Here is a 15,999-nt window from a genome sequence, read left to right on the forward strand (position 1 = left end):
AGCAAGGCTTGGTTAGTGCAAAAGAAAAAAGGGGGAATTGTAGAGGGATGCTGTGCTGAGAATCTGCACTGTGCTAGGAATCTGCACCACCTGCGCCTTGCTGATAATGTACTGGGGAGTGTTAGTGAGTTGTCCTTGGCCGGCTGGGAATGGGGAGCTATGTGGGAAAGAGTAGTTAGCCGACTCTGGTAAACAACTTTGCAGAGCTGGGAAAGAGCCTATGCGGCCAGGACATAGCAACCTCCTTAGCAACCAATCATGAGCTCAAGCCTTGCAATATGCATGAACCTAATTAAGTTGTGTATAAGAGTGCACACTGAATGTTCAATAAACGAGTCTTGTCGATGACCAACTGGTGTCGCAGTCTCCCTTTCTCCAACACTCCTTCCCAAGATTTTCCTTTTATGTATCAAATTCCTCTCTAAAATTCCTCCCACTGTAATGAATTTTAATGCAGGAACAAGTATATAAAACATTAACAAGCCCACCCAGGCTAAGAATCAAACACCAGACCCTGAAAAATTACTTTTTATCCAAAAGCTGCTGCAGGACAAGCAGCAAGATTGCAGTACTGCCTTCCTACATCTTGCAAAAGATGAACTCAACTGTGACAACTCCGAAGATCCAAGGATAGCTCCTGTTCTCCAGGCACTGCTCAAACATTAGCCTCTCTGCCATGACAAGCAAGCACCATGATGGCTTTTGGGAAGACTCCTGTGAGCCGGGTGAAGCCCTTCCAATTCATTTCACACAGGAGCAGCAGAGGAGCCTTTAGGCTGTTTCTCATGGGAACCAGGTGGGGACAAAGAAAAGCCAGTGATGAGAGCAACAAAACCTGATGAACAAAGCCAACTTCTGGGTATTTTCACGTGCCAGGGGACAGCGCCACAGCCTTGGCTCACTGTCATTTCTCGGGTCACATTATGTGTAAACAGTTTGATGAGCATCCACAGCCATGAAGCCCCGAGGATGTTTATGGGCAGTACTTGGGAGGATTTGTGCTCTGAAAGGTGTTTGCACTGCGTGTTGTGCTGCCCTCCTTGCCAGGGCTTTTCCAGCATTCTCACTCAGTGAATGAGACCTTCTCTGCAGAAGGATGGAGAACACACGATGGTCAACACTGGAGCTCATCTCCAAAACACAACTGTTGGGCTGGGATAGATCATTACTTTACTGACAGATTCTTTGTTATTATGTCCAGAGCTGGAGAAAGGACAGCTCTGTTTAAAGCCAACAAACGATGTTTGTAGAGCTACTTGGAGACCAAACCTGCCCATTTTCACCTCTGCCTCTTGAACTGTTCTGACCACCAAATGGGCAGCACAACCCTGCCTTGAGGCTGTGCTACTCGCCACAGAAATAGCTAGTGACTATCCAACACAAACATCTCGCAGACAACCTACCCACTGAAAGCCATGGCTAGAACAGCCTTCTGCTGTTCTACATTTATCTTCCCCAAGGCCAACCCTGCAGTGGGGTTTCCTGGCCTCTGATGATCACTGATACATGACATTATATAGCTACACCAGCGCCCAAGAGGCTAAACTCACACATGGTCCTTTCTCTTGCTTGTACCTCTGTTAGGAATGAGGACAACCTGACAAACCAGGACACTTAAAGCCTGATCTTCGAGAAATCAATTCATTGGATGTCTCTGCGGGTGCTTGTGTCTCTGCACTTGGCAGCCTCCGCCTTTCTCTCCTTATTAGCGCTCAAACCATTCATTTAGCACCCATGGCCTTGGGCCAGGAAGGACGCCATACTGGGAGCAAAGCCGTCCCCTCCGCGCCTCGAACCAGAGCAACAAAGCGAGGCTCTTCCTCACACAAAAAAAGAAAAATTGAAAAAAAAATTCCCACCAGCTAAGAAAAGCTGGAGGTTAATATAAATTCCATGGTTTTGAGGGGGAAATGGAGCTGCATTCAAAGACTCAATGGCTAACCACGCTTCCTTCGTCTGGCAACTGCGAGCTCCGTTGAGTAGAGTTATTGAGGAAGTTAGATGAGGGCTATATTTGTTCCAGCTGCAGATTTCCCTTAACCCCTGGTGGTGGTGGTTTCAAAAAAACAGATTTTGTTTTCTGATGCTTGCTTTTCATTTTCATGCCTGCCACATTACAGCTATTAGCTTTAATCACTGTCATTCATAGATTAAAAATAATGAAAAAACCCTTGCCACTCTAAGAACTCCAGGCTGGATGAGCAAAGGGGGAGATTAAAACAAGGCTTTCAGGAATTAACTTGGAACAGGAAATAAGAAGATAAAGCCATTATAAAAGCTTGTGCTAATACAGGAGTCCTTTTCGTTGTGTTAATGCAGCCATGCAAATTCCTATGAAGATTTATTAGTCAGGTCATATAATCTGTTCTTCTTCCTCTTATGATGATGAAGTCAAGGCTATTTTTCTCTACTAAAATGTTTTTCTTGGTTAAGAGGGAAATAGCTTTTTTCAAGACTGTTTGTGGGATACAAAAGGTTAACTTTGAAGCTGATCCTTTTATAAGAGTAAAATACAGAGGCACTGAAATTAAGATAAATGTTTAGAGATTAATCTGTTAGGATTCTCCCTATGAGGAGAGTACATATGAGAGATTTACAGCACTGTCCCTCTTCACTATCCCAGTACTGCTACAGTATTGCTCTACCCCAACACAGGTACAGCATCTTATCTCTCCACTGACTGCCTCAATGGGATCTTAGTTCACTTCATGTGAATCTGCTCCTAAGTCTACTATTTGCATTGGCCCTCAGCCAGTAAAGCACTTAGGCACATGCTTAAAGTTAAGCACAAGAGTAAACAGATTGAAGTCAGTAGGACTTAAAATTAAGCACATATTTCAAGGATTTGCTGGATAAAGGCCTTAACCCTGGTGGGCCACGTTTAACTAGGATGACTCCCAGCTTACTAGTTCCCCACTTTCCTCGACCTCCTCTCCATTAGACCAGGCAACAAATGATTTCTGTTTTGCTGATATGTTTTTCTACCCTGCTAAAGTTTGGCTTTAGAGGAACTTTGCCTTGCCTATAGGCAAAGCATGTCTTTCTTTAATTATACCTGCCTGTGAAATACCTTCCAGAAATCCCCATCCAAACAAAGCCTCAGGAAAGGAAATAATGGAAATTCTTAATGGTTTCCACGGGGAAAATGATCCTAACCAGTGAGACAAGGCGCACGTAAGGTGAGCCTGATGCCTGTTCCTACTGTACATGATTCCCAACCCAGAGAGGTTCCTGAAAAACCAGGAGACACCCCTAGGTATTACAGGCCTCATCTCTCAAGACAGAAACTTCTCTGAATGTGACTGCTGGACGTGGTTCTTAGCATGTCTCAAATCCTGCCTTGCCAATCTGCAAAAGTCTCATGGTGGACACATGGAAGAAGAGACACGGGCCAACAAAAAAGCCAAGAAACCACCATATTTTTCCCCACAGAGAATGGCAGCAATCGGCAGCCAATGTTCCAAGGGGCTGCAGCCTCTGAGGGGTGCAGGTATCTCACAACCTCTTCCACAACTCTTCTCTGTCTGCCGTGCTCACTGTTGTGCGGCTTGTAACTGTACTGAGCCTACTTCAGTTGCAGCTGCACACCTGAGGAGCCGGGCTCTCCTGGGGCTGCATGCACGCATGCTCTTCTGGCACTTCAGTGCAGAGAGGTAACCACCTAAACAGGCAGCACTGGCAGGACGCAGAAGAAATGAACAGACAAACAGAAGACTAGAAACTTAAAGATTAAGATTTGCTGTTGATTTCTCCAGAAACAGAATTGCTCTCAGCCACAACTAGCAACTTGTCCTGGTTTGACAGGAGGTTTGTTGAACTTCACCCAACTCCCACTCCCATCCCTTACCCATCCTCATCCAACTTGTTTCTAAGCACCCTCAATTGCACTTCCATCTGCTCCCAAACAGTCAGTCCTTCTCACCATGGTATGATCATCTGACCTGCCTGTGCTATGCCCAGTAATGACATTAAATAATCAAGTAACTTTGGAAAAGCACCTGTGAAAGATGCCTGGCTTACTCCATCCAAACTGCAAACTGTTTTGGATGATCACTAGATCATTATTTTTCATTGCAGCATATGCAGAAAGATTTTGTTGCTAAAACACCTCATTTTATTTTGTCCAATCTAGTGTCAGAAAGGCTACCTCAGATCTCCTGGAACAGGGGCATGGTTGTCTTCTGCTGCACTGTAGCCTGGCCCTTCCTGAAGCCAACTGTCTCTCAGAAATTGAGGACTGTCACAAGAAATTCAACTATTGTCTTGTATACAAATCACACAACAAAAAGACATGGCACATAGGGAGACAAAAAAGCCAATGTCATGCTTCTCTGCTCTCCACTAAGGTCAATGTTATCATTTATTATTTGTATTGCTATGCTGTTTGGAAATGCAACAGAAGTATGGGGGCTAGATGCTTTACCCATGGATCAGAAAGCTGCTCCAGAATGTTCTGCCAAGGGGAAAGAAGCATAATATTGAGGCCCAAAGAAGAACTGGCACCTTACATTTACCTGCAAAAACAGGAACTTGTAAAAAAAAAAAAGTTTAAATAAGTGTGCTTGTTTAAGCATTTATAAATTGAGCTAAGAATAGTTTTCCTTTCAAATAAAGGTCCCTTGTAGTGTGCGTAGTCCCAACACTGCGGCACTGTGAAAATGGATGTGAGAACCTGAACTTCTCCCTGCTGCTGAGTTTTCCCACTGTGCCCTCCATATTTCAGTATTCAGACACGACACGTGGCAACTTCCTCCATCTCCTCTGTCAGGGTTCCTGACCTCTTCCAGCTTTCTGTAGCCAGGTTTGGTTTCAGCCCCGAGACACAGAGCAGCCTCTCTGGGCATCTGCAGAACAAGAGCAGTTTCCACACACGTGCGCATGAACTCACACACACCCAAGGTTGCGCTGACTCGCAGGCGAGGGGAGACAGAGTGGAGAGCGGAGCCACCGCGAAGCTCTTTAGATCATGTCAGGTCGCACGTACGTCTGAAGTTGGCCACGCAGTTCTCAGCAGCGAGGAGCAATCCTGTAACGGCCACTTCCTCCACCGCTTACAGAGCTGATCTTCAGGAAAGCTCTGCAGCGCAAGGAAATCCTGACCATCGCCACCAAAGCGTTATCGACACAACAAGGAGATAATAATGGCAGGAACTGCCTTATGGCAAAATCACCCTCCTGATTCATGCTAGCGATTGATGCCAAAGTCCAACAAGCAGGCCGCTCTGTAACGGAGTGAGAGGAGGTCACACAAGCTATTAGCTGATTACTGTGCACGAAAAGAGGTGGGTTCCTACAATTTGAGGAGTATTGCCCACCCTCCTTGTGGAATGGGTCATATCTGCACTGCACAAGACAGAAAAATGTCTTATCACTCAGGTTGGAACAGAGCCTGGAGTGGTCTACAAGAGCACTCAGGGCTGGTTCTTGGTTGCTTGCGGTTCACAAGAAAATCATGGAAGTCCTAGAAACGCTGGGATCTGTGTATTAACCCCCACAACAGAGACACGCAAATTGCTTTAAAGAAAAAAGTGCATCTGTGTGCACAGAGCTGTGGGACAGGCTCTGTCAGCACTTCTCACAGGATCTTCTTCTCTAGGGGTTACTGGTTCAGATCTTCACAGTCCGTGATTTGTTTTCTAGGAGCAGCGTTCACATAGTGGAAGGTGTTGCCTTGAAAACCTGGGCCCCAGCAGGCACTGCTTAATCCCTGGAATATGCTCAGCATGGAAAGAAGTTGTGCCTCTTTCAACCCCATCCTTGCTCCACAGCCACACAGTAGCAATGTACAGGATTTGCTCATGTCCTACGAGAGCAGAAGATTCCCCCACCCTGGATAAGCAGAGAAACAGCTCAACAAGGAGCTCCTAGAAGAGGTCAAGACCTGGAGAGACATGAGCACTCACCTAACATCTGCAAAGATTTGGGAGCACTTGGAGCAGACACTGGGAAAGACACTGCCATGGGGCCCTGGAGAACCTATGCCAAAGCCAGAGCCTGCTCGAACGATACTTGAGTAATGGGTATGTTAGATCGGCCCTGAGAATGCCCCTAGTACCTTCTCCAAGCGCTAACGCTGCACCATAAATAGAAGGCTCCAGAGACTTCAGATTTTTTTTCAGAACTTGAGATTACTAAATTCGCAGAGCTGTTCAAGATTCTCTCTTTAATGTCACATGTGTGGCTCAAGTCCCTTAGGCCCCAGCAGCAGCAGCCTGGGATATTTGCACATATCCCACACAATTGAAGGAAGAGGGTGTAGGAGGAAGGATCAGACTGCTGACCCCTTTATTGTTCTTGGGCCAGAAGAAAGCTTCCTCCTGGCTTAAGAACCACTGCACTGAAAAAGTTTTCCAGCCAGACCGAGTCACACGGAGTCACTTTTTTTTTTTTCTGTCTCTCTCCTTCCCCTGTCTCCCTCTTTGGTCCAGCGACAGGGAGTCACAGGGTTGCGCTCCATTCACAAAATACCTGCTGCACATCACGTAGTCCTTCCCCCCAGTGGTGGCAAAAGGCACTGGAACCCAAGCAAACGAAAATAAACCATTTTTCTCTGCAGATTTGAAAAAAAAAAAGAAGGAAGAAAGGACCCTGCTCCCAGACTGACGCCTCCAGCGCGCGTGCACCGGGAAAGGGGTAGGCGGGGGAAAGCAAGATGACAATATGAAAGAAAACAAAAACAGCAAATTCTGCTCAGAAAGGATTAAATGGAGGTTTTCCAAAAAAACACCCCACCATTATATAATGAGGCTTAACTCGGAGTCACAGGGGTCACACGATGCAGCAGACTGGAAAAACCAAAGTGCAATGCAGCCTTTTAATTGTTAAGCCAACCATAAAAAAAATAAAATAGAAAAACGATATTGCGATTGCACAGCAAGGTGGCCACTCACACACCAACGCTCTGATTTTTGCCCCTTTGCTCTCTCCGACTGCAACGGCCTTCAGGGAGAATTCAACTTTTCCCCTTTCCAATTTTCGGACTGGTGGCCTACTTTTTGTCTAGACACCTCTCAGTTGAGTCGTGGCCCCCTCCGGATTTGGGAGCCAATTTGTGACCCACATCAAGCATCTCTCCGTGCTGGGCCAGGGTCTGATCCTGGCCGTGCTGCAGCATCTCGCTGAAGGCGATGGGAGAGCTCAGCCCCGTTTGTACAGCACGCAGGTCTTGCTCCTGAGGACTTAGGCACACATGGTTGACTCCCATTGAAGATGAAATAAAGAGGTCCTCGTGCTGGATGACAGACAATAATCAGATACTTCAAGCACAATTCTGCTCGTGGAAACGACTCTTTTAATTTTATGCTGGTGATCTCGGTATCAAAACCTGTGCTTTTTTGGATCAAAATCTATATGCAAGGGGATTATTTTTATCATGATGGTTACATATAAAAAAACTCAACTCTGATCAACAGTGGCAAAGCACCTGGTTAACCCATGAGTACTTCTCTGGTTCTCCATAAACTTTAAAATAAGTTGGTCCCTAAACCACTGGAAACATCTCCTTGAACTTCCCCCATCGTTGACATGCCTCAGCACATGCAGAACTGAGCAAAGAGATTTGGAAATGCCAAAAAAAATGGGAGAACTTGGGGTGATGAAGAATGACAACATAGAAAACACCATTCCAATTCTCTCTGTCAGGGAGTAAGTTGCTTCCCGCCCCAAGGAGCTATATTGCTCTTCTCCAGCACACGGACTCTTTGTCATGTCTCCAGCTACAAGAGCAGAACTTGCAGTTCACACACATGTGGGAAGCAGCACCCACAAGGAATCCCCATTCCCTAGCAAATCCAGAGCAAAAAGGGACACTGGTTTCGTTCACACCCTATTTATCAGGGGCTCCCATCAGGCTGCAAATCTCGATGCCATCCTGGGCCCACCTTGGCTTTTAAACGGTAACAAATGAGAACCCACGTTTGACATTTGGGTTTTAAAAACTGTCTCTTCTTGCCAAATGCCCTTTAAATAACAGCAAAGAACATCTCTTTAAAGCTGCTGGTTCAAATAATGCCCATGTAACTACAGACCACAAATCTTTCCATCCTTCCCCAGGAACGCCATAGTAACACAAACTGGAGGATCTGGAGGTTTCATTTTCTTTATTGATAGGTACCCCAGGAGGAAGGCTGGCCCAGGTGAAGCCCCCAGATTAAACGAGTATTTCCATTCACATGTGTGTGATTGAGCAAGGCCTGGAGGCTCCTTCCCCGAGACCAGCAAAAGATGCAATCTATGTCTTGTAAGATACAGGCTTGTTTTGCCCCAGCAAGAGGAAACAAACTGCTCCTGCGAGCACACATATTTGCTTTCTGTTTGGAGAAGGCGCCTCAAAAGAATATACAATGCGAAATGAAATAATCAAGCAGGCCACAAAAGCAGGAAGAAATGAAGCTTTATCATTCTCTAGTGGTTTCTCTGCTTGTACATTACAGGAACAAAAAATATATATATTAAAAATAAAAGAAAACAAAACCCAACAGTGAGCTGTTTCACGGGGCAGTACCAGCAGGTGAAAGGCCAGGCTTTAACCCGAGGCATGAAGCAACGTGCTAGGGAAGAAGAGTGACATTCCCAGGACACATTCAAGAGTAGATGCATGGATTAAAACTGGGGCTTCTGCTTTAATCCTGCTTTGCCCTCTGCGGGATCCTTCCTAGCGGGCACAGCACACAGCTGAAAACCCGTAGGGACAACAACGGAGCAAACAGGGATGCACAAAACCTGGAGCAGACGACGGCTCAGCTGGGGAAGCAGCAGCCGTGGGTTGTGCCCTGTGTGGCCAAAGGCCTGGCAAATCCTGTGTGGCCTTTGTGCTTTCCTGCAAACCCTTGGCTCCCTGCCTCAGTTTCCCCATGCACATGTACCAAGCACATACCCGTTTGCTGCATTTTGCCACGTGTACATTTGTATCTGTGTACAAATACAGCCCAGCGAGACACAGGGGGAGCAAGAACACATTCCTTTTGCTATTTATATTAGCCCAGATTAAAGCCTTTAACCCCACAATTCAGCACAGGAATTTCAAAGATGGCACGGACGGCTCTTTCGTTGACCGTCTTGCATTCTAGCGCTCACATATCCGAGCGGCTGCCGCTTTTAGATCCAGCAGAAAAGTGCCCGGGGTAGCTCAAAAAAAAACCCCAAACACCAAACAAACCCCAAAGGTATTTTTAAAATCATAATCTATAGAAAAAAATAGGGACAACATGAGCACAGGACTAGAAAGCACCTCTTGGGTACAGAGCTCAGTCCTGTGCTAGCACAGACAAGTACATCCTATAACTCCCTTCACAATCTTTATCTTCCCCATGAAAAACACAGGCAGGTGTCACGTGCAGCAATAAATTTCCTAGTTAAGGCGCAATCTCCGTCCGAACTACCTTGTCTTGCAATAAACATCTATCCTGCTACTAAACAGCTATATTTACATCCATAGCTATATATATGTGTGTCTCCAAACTGCCTGGCATGTTCAACTGCAGCACGTAAGTGGATTTACTTACCTGCTGGCTGCAAACAGGAAACCTGTGTTTTAAGAACCTCTGGTATCATTTATTGCAGCAGTTGCTATTTCTATAACATCAGAGGAAAGATTTTTTTGCAAAAGGCAAGGAGGAGCATCTTCTAATTAAAAATTCATTTTAAATGCTGCAGGACACATTAATGTATTATTTTGTCACACAAAACGTCATATTAGCAGAATTTTTATGAAAAGCTGTATTTTTCTGCTATTTGGTTCCTCTGCCAATGGGAACATTTGTGTGTGTCTTTTCTTTGGTCTTTGGATTGTCCATTTTTTAGAAAGAAATTCTTTCCTTTCCTTTATTTTGCTAAAAAATTCAGGCCTTTCATGGTGAAAGGGGAAGAGGATTATGATGTGGAAATAGCCAAGCCATAAGAAGCATTTGACTGACCAAAGTAGTATTGAATTTTCATATGGGATCTCTAGAAACCTGATTTTTTCTCTGCTACTTTCCTAACAGCTTTTTAACTAAAGCACTACTCCCCAACCGGCTTCATGAAAATATCCAGCAGAAATTCAATGGAGTGCTGAGAAAGACCTCTCAGATTTCTAATGAATCCTCTGGGAAACCAAAGTAAAAAAAGGATATATCATTCTTCAGAAGTTAAAATAAAATTCAAGCAGTCTGGGGGAGGCAGTGTGGGTTTTTTTTTCTTTAAACAGTCTATAGAAAAGGCAGAAAAGAACAAAACGAAAGTTTCAGTCTTTCTTTAGATATCCTATAGCTGCAGAAATCAACTTTATTATTTACTTATTAATTATTCTTATGAAAAGTCAGCTCTAAGCCCAAGAAAAGCCTGTGTTGTTCTTCAGTATGTTTAAACCAGAGTGCAATGCAGTGGTATTTTAGAGCCTCAAACATCTACAGGATTGTTATTTATATAGCAATACTAGTCCCCATATCCAAATTAGCTAATTCCCCACCACCCCGAGGTTCTCAACTACTTGTCGCACTCCTTAAAAGCAACATAAAGTTCTTGCTCATGCTGCCAGGAGCATTTTCCCATCCAGCTCTCAGATCCTCTTCTCCCACCTCCTCATGGCCCCTGGCCATGAAGCTCCATCCACACAGAGTGCACTTGCACTTGCCTCAGCCCAGCCGCTTGGCTGCTTGGTCAACCAGGCCAAAGGACAACCTGCAAAGTAGCTCCAACTCCATCTATGCATCTTTTTTTTTTTTTTTTTTTTCCATAATTGACACGCATAATTGACACAAATTAGTGCCTGAAAGACCACAACCCAAGGAAGAGAGGTTCTCCAGTACCAAGCATCCCCGGGCAATTATCTACCTCCCTCCTGTCTGTATGTCCTTCCACGCAGGCTGAGGGCAACACGTTGGATGAAGGAACAGATGGAAATAATGGAAGCCCAGATAAATGGCACTGTATTCAATAGGTAGTGTTGTCCCCAGGGAAAGGGATGGTGACTCAGGACCTGCAGTACTGGTCCTTGTGGGGAGCAACCTGCTGTGGTCCTCCCATAGGACCAGAGCCTAGCATGGGATTTTAAAAAGATTTAAAAAGACTTCCCAAAACACTGGGGAGATGTGGCAATGCAATGGAGAAAGGCCTTGGTCGCGTGGGCATTGGAGAAATGGCCCACCAGGCACCTGGGCATGAGGTACTGTCCCTGAAAGCTAGTGACGGTGCCATCTCGCAAAGGGCTACAGAGCTCAGAAGAGCCAACAGCGGGGACTGCGCAGCAGCTGCAGGGCTCCTCTTCCCGGGGAGGACACATCTCTGCCCCAAGTGTTGGTCGAGCTCAGCCCAAAGTGCAGAAAACCCTCTTCTCCTCTGTACCGGCGGCTCCGCAGGACCGATGTGCACAGCACCCGCCGGGTGGATGCGGAGGGCAGGGAGTGCAATAGGGGCACGGCGGGATTTGCCGTGTGGTGAAGGCGTGAGCTGGAGGCTGCCGCGCGGCCTCCTCTCACAGAGCTGTGTGCAGGGTCGGCAGCCGTGGCGTGGAAAGGCCGCAGTGCCCTCTAGCACTGCGCCTGGCCCCGCTGGTCCCACGGCTGCCACATGCCAGCGCTGGGTCTGCTCAGCCATGGGTGCCCACGAATTCTCATCTGACTAAACCTTGACCTCCTACAGCCTGCAGGGGCTGCAGATAAGCCCCTCTCGCTCACTCCATGGATCCCTGCTCAGCAACTGCATGAGCCTGAGGGGTCCCACGTTATCACTAATACAAACTGCATTCAGAGCATTGCCCAAAAGAGAACTAAAAATAAAGGCAGCTAGTCAGGCTGAGGAGAGGCGATTCTGACTCGCAGCCACCACTTCCCTGGTGCTTCCTGGAATGACCATGTGTCTGGAGCTCCCAATCTGCACAGCCTTCTACTCACAATCCTTTGCACAGTGTTACCAGACAGTCTAGCACAGTATGGAAGACAACCGTAATCTGAAATGTCCACTGAAGAGCTACCCTTTTTCTGCCCCTCTGATAAAAAGCACTGTTGTTATAACCTGATTGAGGCTCACAGAGCCACTGTGCTCTGTCATCAGAGCCAAAACTTGTCCCTTGCAAGATTATCCAAACGGAGGAACTGCATGGAATTCAAGCCAACCCTGGTCATGATTTGTCCCTTCCAACTCTTTGCAGACCATAACAGTCTTCTGCCTTGCGCTGTTGATAACCTCAGTGCTAACAAAGGGGTGACATTCACACTGAAGGGGCTACAGGTGACCAAGTCAATCGAGACAGCCTGTTCCTTTTCCCAAGGAGATGGTCACTGTCAGCAGAATTAAATGCTGCACAAGATGGATCCCAGAATGATGATACGTCACAGAAAGCCACACATTTTTTCCCAGCAGTGGAGATCCAACTTTCAATACATTGTGACCTATACTCAAGTAAACCTTGGCTTTTTAACAGGGCTTTTTAACTTTCCGCAGCAGTTTAAGCAGTTACAGTGCTGGAAAGACCCTTGGGATATGGGAAGCTGGCTTGGTAAATGCAAAGCCTTCTCAAAAACTGTACCAGGCTTGCACACAGCTGATTATATTCAGGAGGATATGGGCGAGGAGGGAAGAAAACACTCCACTTCGGGGCTCTCAGCAAGCTAGCATGACTTGGTCATACACTGGGCTACATGGGCATATAAAAACCTGCAGGGTTACTACAGGACTGGCAGAAGAGACATGTAGCCTAGGAAGATTCTGGGACACAGATGGAGCTAGAACTCCATGGAGTCAATACTCTTATTTCCAGTGAGAAGGGATGCCAGCTATTCAGAGATGACAAAAACCCCAGGTGTACAGCTATGGAATAACCTGCTCTGAGACAGCTACAGAGTGAAGGCTGAGGAGAGTTTCCTTCAGGGTTTCTCCAGCAGCTTTTCACATTGACCCAGTCCAGCCTTGCCTTTTCCACCCCCCTTTGCAAGTAAGGATGGCAATGGTGACATGTGGCCCCTGGCAAAAATGCACTTACAGTGTTTAAGCCTTACTTGTGTCCCATCGCCACTGTTGAACACAACTGTCAGTTCTATGGACTGCGATCACCTCCTCACTCTGAGGAGAGCAGATTTGCAGCCCCTTGCCTTGGAAGAAGCGTTCACAGCATGTGCATGCGCACAGGACCAGGCTCCCCTCTGCTGGCTGCTTCCAGCAATACCTCTCGGCAGCAGGAAGTACACTTCTGGCTCCAGCAGAAAAGCAGGAAAGCTTTCTGATGCTGCCTAGTCCCCAGCTGCAGTCCGTGCTTTCATCTCTCAGATGACATCTGGCCGTGGCACTGGGGCGTGCAACATCTACAGACCCAACTCTGGGAGCCAGGTGTGCAGGACACATTTGGCTGCTAACCTCCTGGCACCCAGGAAGCACTCTGAGGTCCTGTCGAGAGGGTCTCCTGGAGCAATCGCTGGCTAGACAGTGAAGTGTGTTTGTTAGCTTGCAAGGGAGTGCTCACGGCAGGGAAGTTGCTTAGCAACCTCGGAGAGCCAGGAGGCATCATCTGCAAAAATGCAGCTCTCAAAGTGAAGGGATTTGGGCTGGCTAAAGGACTGGCTGCCTAGAGAACAAGGAGGAGGGAAGAACTGTCCAGAGGCATCACTAAGGCATCCTGGAAACCTGCTGCAGTAGAAACAGGACCAGGTAGCAAAAGAGGGAGGAAGAGGATGAGTACTGCGCTGAAACTGTCTGAAGCACAAGGAAGGTAAAACAACAACTACCAACAAACCATCTTGGATCAGAGACCACTGTGCTACTGCAGCCACGGCCCACTCCAGGAAGACCAACAATCTACACGGACCAGGATCCCCCACATTAGTGTAGGACATTAAGCTCTTCATCTTGAGCAGTAAGTCAAGGAGAGCAACAGCACAGAGAGTGCTTGCCCAGGATTCACTTTTCTCTCCTCGGATGTCTGCATCAGCTTCATTTCTGTTTCAATGTCTAAACATGCTAAACATGTCTAAACATCTCCATCTGAACTCCTTTTAGGGTTTGATGAGTGTAGATGCATATATCCTTAGTTAGAAATCCTCTGACCTTTTTTAGATGTCTACATTAAGATGCAAACCCAGAAACATCTATATCTTCACTATGACTAAAACCCAAAGTTACCAACCCAGACAGAGACTTCTACCTTTACTCACATGAACTCTGCACTAAACTCTAAACTCTACTTGCCAACGAGAAGGGAATCCCAAGGAGATCAGGCAGAAAAACCTATTAGGTGTCTAAATTTAGGTGCAACCCAGCACAGTCAGGACACCTGATGCTTCTAAGCCTGCCTGGATGAAGTCTGGAATATAAGAGTGGCTACAACATTTGTAGCATCTTCTGTACATTGCTCCTGCCACTCATTTAACTTCACTCTCTTTAGCAGCCCTAGAAATTACATAGCTGGGTTCTTTTTTTGTCCTTTTTTATTTTTTAATACATTATTCCTGTTTTTAATCAAAGTATTTATAGTTTTATGTCAAATAAGCTGGGAGCTCTCAGGGCACCTCAAATGGACTGGACTCCAGATCACAGTGGTTACCTCAAGCAGCAGCTACAGATTCACATAATCACCCAGCTCTGGAGTTGGCCCCTTCAACTTTCAAACTTTACAAAGGTTTCTAGGATGGTTCATATGTGCTAAAAGGAACCTAGTAAGCTGCAGTCTCCCCCTTTTTCCTAAGAAGTTGCACCATTGGCTTCTCATCCAACAAAGGGTCTGAATGACAATTAGATCCATTAACTGCACAGAAGTAAAAATGACCTACATAATAAAACCACAAATGGTTTTACTTATTTAATAGCATCACCCTATTGGTCAAGAATCTGTAAGGCAACAGAAAGTCAGGAGATGTGAATCCAGCAAACTGAAAGCCAAAAGCAGCAAGATGCCTGTTCAGCAACCCTTGCCACTACTCAGCATATTTGTCCCCAAACTCTCTTTTTATGTCTATGAGTTCAGGATGCCCCATTGACCCCCAGTCTCAGCTACCAGCTTCTCGTCAGATCTCTTTGCAAAAAGCAAAGATGTGGAGGGAAGAGTCAGAGGTTTTCCTTGCAGTTTGTCAGGAGAAAGGAAAGATATCACTAAAGAGCAGTGGAAGCAGATTATGACTCAGGTTGGAAGCCACCGGCAAAGTGTCTCTCAGCTCAACGCAAAAAGCCAGTCTGGTAGGCCTAGAGAGCTGGCCCCTGAGCTGCCCTCACGTATGGACATCAAAGTACAGTGTTTGCATGTAGCCAACTGTATCACCTCTATTCCAGCTATACCCATCTGCAACAGAAACAGGACTATCGGGCACCAGTTGTGACTGCAATGAACACCAAGCCTTTACTCCTCGACACCAAACCAGTTGCATGGTCTCCTCCATCAAACCAGTTGACCAGCAAGGTGAAAACTGAGAGGCCGATGAAAACCAGAATGTGCGTCTCACCTGTGCCTCTCCAAAGCAGAGGATCAGTCCTCTCTGGAGAAGCAGATCATGGGTGGGAGATACTTATCTTCAAAAAATATTTTTTCCAAAGCCACTTTTTGGCAGCACTTAGTGCCCAAGTCCCACTACAGACTCCTGTGAATAAGGAGAGATGAAGAGGTTACGACTCATGAGCAGAGCCAAAATAGTGACTTCCTGCACTCTCAGCCATTGCAAAAGCAAAGGAAAAAGCATTTGCTCGTCGCATGCACTATGTGAACGAGATCCTCCAAAACCAGAAGGAAAACCTCTGCTATCCCCAGCTCACTTGTGTTTACAAGGCAGCAGATGCCCTCCACAGGCACAGTGCATTTTCCAGCTGGTTTTCAGCAGTGTCAGTGTGATCCCAAGCATTGTGCTAGCACAAAGGCAGCCGTCCGGCCACTCTCATCACGCTGAAAACTCATTCATTCCCGATGGGAATGGCCTCCCTAGAAGCTTTCCAAACAAGCTCTATTTACTACCAAACTCGCCCACGCCAGGCGAGCCTTGAAAAGATGGGGCAGGAGGAAATCAAAGCACAGAACTGGTCAATGGCGTCAAGAGGCATTGGGAA

At 46.4% G+C, this 15,999-nt stretch overlaps 1 protein-coding gene and 1 long non-coding RNA gene across 2 annotated transcripts in view; one reads left to right on the forward strand and one right to left on the reverse strand.

Annotated features, from left to right (window-relative positions):
- LOC148595417 (uncharacterized) overlaps positions 1 to 15,999 on the forward strand; it is a 379,015-nt gene that overhangs the window by 20,887 nt on the left and 342,129 nt on the right. The window lies entirely within an intron of this gene.
- LOC148595418 (CBP80/20-dependent translation initiation factor-like) overlaps positions 1 to 15,999 on the reverse strand; it is a 119,709-nt gene that overhangs the window by 16,725 nt on the left and 86,985 nt on the right. The window lies entirely within an intron of this gene.

This window comes from Tinamus guttatus, unplaced genomic scaffold (genome assembly GCF_059628265.1).
Source record: "Tinamus guttatus ecotype Peru unplaced genomic scaffold, ASM5962826v1 Tinamus_guttatus_pri_ptg000103l, whole genome shotgun sequence".
Classification (NCBI taxonomy): domain Eukaryota; kingdom Metazoa; phylum Chordata; class Aves; order Tinamiformes; family Tinamidae; genus Tinamus; species Tinamus guttatus.